The following is a 4,753-nucleotide window of genomic DNA, read 5'->3' as shown; positions in this document are numbered from 1 at the left end:
TTACAAGCGTGTATCACCACACCCAGCTTTTTATGTGGGTGCTGGGAATGGACCTCTGTTCCTCATGATAAATCTTCAGGCATTCTACCACTGAGCTGCCTCCCAGCCCATGTTACTGTCTTTCACCTTTAGAAATCAAACCACGACACAGACTAGAAAACAGACATCCAGTCTCTGTTTTTACTCAATTTCCCAGAGATGCATGAAACCAAAAAATAGTTACCAGGGCTATTTTGGGGAGCAAGTCCAAAAATGTCTCATGACCCTAAGTTAACTGAGCTACTTCGGGGCCTGAGCTGGGAGTCTAGAAGTTGCAGTACCCAGGCCATCCGAGCCCTGCCCTCGGCGAGGAGACAGGATGACAGGGACAGCTGGGATCCAAGACCCCTGCAGGCTCAGACTCAGAACGATGCACTCAAGAAAGAACATGTGTGTTTTGATTTGGGAAAGGAGGAGTCTGCGAGGGACTTTGACACTCAGGGAGTGCTGAGGAAACCAAGTTAACCCTCCTGAGGACTTGGTCAGGCGGAAGCAGGCACAGCTGCAGCCCCGCTGGGGTCCTGCATCAGGCACCAGGAGCCATTTCCTGCCAGAGAGACTGTTCAACACAGGGATGAGGGGCTCTGGAGGCTGGGACGACCTCCATTCCTGGCAGGTTTGGAGGTCACTAAGTAGATCCCCATCTGCTGGAATGGAAGTCATGGGGAGAACGCTGGAGGGCCTTCACAGACCGAGTTCAGCGTCTTCACACCCCTGTGGTTAGAGGAAAGGGAGAGAGGTAAGTGGCTTTCCACCCCTCCCTGAGACATTTCCTTCCCTGTCAGAACAATAATGGTTTTCTTATCTTTTCTGAGAGTATGTGAACCCTGAAGAAATCGCTCCTTTCTATTTGATTCTCATAAAAAGTGTCCACTTTGTCTGATTTTCTTCTTTACTTTTCTTTTTTCAAAGAAGTCCCTACAGGGTTGATGGAGGGGTTGAGCAAGGCCATTCCTGCAACAGCTCAGCATGAATCCTCTAAGTTTTCATTAAGGGAGGCACAAGAAGGCAGCCCAGAGTTTACACAGTCATTGGGATGCTGGTCTGTGTGGTTCTGAAATAGAGAAAAAAAAAGAGCTATGGCGGTGGTGGAGTCCTGTTTTCTCTGGCAGCAACTTGGGGTACTTGGTCATCGCTGACCCACAGAATTCTGAGTTCAGGGAAGACTGCTCCTAGCATTTAGTCAAGGTGCTTCTAAGAAAACCCCCAGGTTTCTCATAAGCCTCTGGACTAGAACTGTGCAGAGAGGTATCCCATCAAAAACACATGGTTTCACACACGCTGTAGAGGAGAGCACAGGACTCCTGGACTTGAAAAGGTCATCTTGGGAGAAGGGCCAAGAAGGAAGCAAATTTGAATTCCTCTGTAGACTTCTCTTCCCATAAGGAATAGCTGCTTCCTTTTTCTGGGCCTCAGATTCCTCGTCTTTGAAATGATCATTCAAGTCTCTCCCTTACAAGGTCACTGTGAAGTTTAGTTGAGATGATATTTGTGGGGCAAGTGATAGACATCTGGTGTTACTGGTGTCCTTTGACCTTTGGGGTAAGGACACATCTGAATCTCAAACTTAAATGAAAACCTCTGGGAGCAAACTGACAAAAAGATTCCCAAAAGTACACGGACAGATCCTGCCCATTAAAGCCAGCAGCGGTCACTTCCCATCTGTCTCCCTGTAGCTCCCTCCCTCCTGGACCTTTTGTACATTCCCGGATGCTGAAGTTGCTGTAAGACTCATTAAAGTCATTCAATTGTTCTTTCTTCCCTTCCAGAAGAACAAAGGATGCTGCCCTAGCCATTTCCCACAGAAGAGACTTGCCCATTCTCTAGAAAGAAACGACTTCTGGCCCTGTCCAACTGGAAGGCTGCTACAGACTTCCTGGGCGAGGGCTGCCTAGGGTGAGTTATATTCATAGCCATTCCTTCCTCTGAGCTGTTCTGGGAATTTGGGAATTGGGAGCCCCCTCTGTCCTGATCCAGACAGAAGCATCTGGGCCTGCATCTCACATCCACACCTCACCAGCACTGTGGTACTGCACTGCTTCCAACTCCAATTTGTCTCATATCAGTGGGTAAGCCTAGAACTTAAGTCTTCTGCTTATACTTATACAGCTTCCCACAGGTCTGGGAGATGGCTCAATTGGTAGAGTGTTTGCTGCACCAGGACCTGAGTTCTACCCACAGCATCCACATAAAAAAGAAACAACAGCAACGAAAAGATGAGATGGTGTACCTGTGACCCCAGTGGGGCTGAGGCTAGACGGGAGAGTCGAAGGAGCTCACTGGCCAGCAGTCTAGTCTAATTGATGAGCTCAATGACTCTTAAGGACCGACACCCAAGGTAGACTTCCACATACACATGCACGCACACGTGTACCTGCATGAATACACACTTCCATACACCCTCACGTACACACACATATAAAACATTCTCCATTGACTGACCTGCTTGTAGTGGGAATTCTAATTGGTCTTAATAATAAAAACCCAGAGTCAGATATGAGGGTAAAAGCTGAAAGATCAGAGAAGCAGAGCAGCCAGCCACTAGAAAGACTTCTTACCTCTAAGAATCCTCCAACTGAAAGGGGCCGAGCTCTCCACCCAGCCTTATCACTTCCTGCTTCCTCCTACCAAGTGCTGGGATTAAAGACCTGTGCCTCCCAAGTGCTGGGATTAAAGGTGTGTGCCACCACTGCCTGGCCTCTAGTGGCTAGCTCCACACTCTGATCTCCGGGCAAGCTTTATTTGTTAGAGCCCATACAAAAATATCACCACACCGGCTCACTCTTCACCAACCATTTTTCAGGAGGAACCCTGATGTGAATGCAGCTGACATAACAATAACCTGGAACTCAGTTCTCCTGACATGCTATGAAACAAGAGCCTCCAGCTGAGGAAAATTGAGAACTTGGAGGTCACACTTCAAGTTACTGATTGGCCAAACCAGGAACAAACTCAGAATGATCCCCAGCCCTGAAGTGTTACCCTGCAGACACCAGCTCCTCACAGCCGACTGTATGTGAGTGTTTGGGAGGAAGTAAATAAAATGTGCAGTTTTTACTTTTTTCATTGCTGTGGCCCTGATAAAAACAGTTTAAGGATGGCGGAGTTTAGTTTGCCTCATGGTTCAAGAGGACACAGTCTGCCATGGAGGGGAGGCGTGGCAGCAGGATCCTGAGGTGACTAAGCACAGTGCATTCACAGTCAGGAAGCAGAGAAAGACAAACGCTGGTGCTCAGCTCACTTTCTCCTTTTCCTTGAGCCCAGGACCCCCACCCCTGAGGTGGTTCTTCCCACCAAATGAACTTAATCTAAAAGCTCCCTCACAAGCATGCCCCAATGTTTATCTCATGCTGACGCTTCATCCTGCCAAGTTGACAGCCAGTCTTAAGCATCACAGAGGACAGTGCTGGCGGCAGCTGCTTCTCATCCGTGGAGTGAGTGTCAGACTCCGTCACCTCTGTAAGGCTCCATCACCTCTGTAAGTTTTCGTCGCCTCTGAGATGTACCGCCAGTTCATTAGCACAAGTGCCAAGTTTAGGCAAATTGTGAATTTCTCAGGAAGGACTTTTTTCTATCCAACACTTGTGTTTCTGGAAGCCTAATGGGTCTCCTTAGGGATGAATGAATCCTGGAGGGACTGAAAACTACTTTGGGGAGCCAGCCACCGGAAGGATGCAGCTATCACATGGATTTCATCTCACCCAGAGCTATGGCTTCTAGAGTCTCACTCCGAGCACCCTAGCATAGACAGTGTTTGAGACACACTGAGAATGACGTCAAGCATCGGCTCAAACCCCTGCCTGAACTCCCAAATACTAGAACTACCCAGACAGCCTCTACCTCCTGCTGGTCAACCTGCTGGGATCTGAAAGCCATCCTGCCTCTAAGCTTTGCTGCCTGAAGCTGAGGACTATGCCAGGCACAGGTAGAAATCTGTGGGCATTCTGATGATCTCAGTGTTGCCTGAACGGCAGTGCCCCAGAATCCCAGTAAGTACTAGGACCAGGGGTTACTCACTGCACTGTGGAATGTTGATTTTGCAAAGGGTACTAGTCTTGCCCCAGTTGCCTTGGAAACCTACTCGCTGATGTCCTGATACCTCCAAGTATAACAATCACAGGGTCACACTTAGGTCTGTCCTGTGTGTGAAGGGGGAGGGTAGTGTTCTCGCACCTGTCTGCTTTGCCCTGGGTTTTGGCTACGATGCTGAGAATTGAACCCAGGGCTTTTGCACATGCTGTGTAGGTACTTTTCTGGCTACATCCCTAGCCCAACTCCTCTTGTTTCAAAGGTTATTTATGTAGACACATTATAAAATAACAAATATCCCATTCTATAAATACCACATTCTATATTTAGTGCATGTTGGCAAACATGTATCTTGGGCTGAGCCGGGCGTGGTAGTACACACCCATAATTCAAGCACTTGGGAGGCTGATGGAGGAGGACCACAAGGTCCAGGCAAGCCTGGGCTACATAGTGAGTCCCCATCCCAAAAGGCCAAATAAAAGAAAGTTGACATGTACCATGAGCCATACTCTACAGCTGGCTTAGTGATAATTGGCTATTATCAAATAATTGTATGTTGTGAATATCTCCCTGTCTTCTACATATATTTCCATATCACACTGCATTGAATGACCTGTATACTACCACATGGACACACCATAGCTACACTCCACAGGCCCATCCTTAGCAGGTAAAATCGTCATCC

The 4,753-nt window shown here is 48.1% G+C and overlaps 1 long non-coding RNA gene across 1 annotated transcript; it reads left to right on the top strand.

Annotated features, from left to right (window-relative positions):
• The first annotated feature begins 408 nt into the window (after window positions 1-408).
• Window positions 409-4,349, top strand: LOC128104179 (uncharacterized). Its single transcript, XR_008215900.1, has 3 exons — window positions 409-778; window positions 1,809-1,935; window positions 2,843-4,349. It is a non-coding gene; the product is annotated as an uncharacterized LOC128104179 (long non-coding RNA).
• Window positions 4,350-4,753: the final 404 nt, after the last annotated feature.

The sequence above is a fragment of the Peromyscus californicus genome, unplaced genomic scaffold, assembly GCF_007827085.1.
Source record: "Peromyscus californicus insignis strain IS unplaced genomic scaffold, ASM782708v3 Scaffold_8__1_contigs__length_139910024, whole genome shotgun sequence".
Lineage (NCBI taxonomy): Eukaryota > Metazoa > Chordata > Mammalia > Rodentia > Cricetidae > Peromyscus > Peromyscus californicus.
This window is presented reverse-complemented; position numbering and strand designations above follow the sequence as displayed.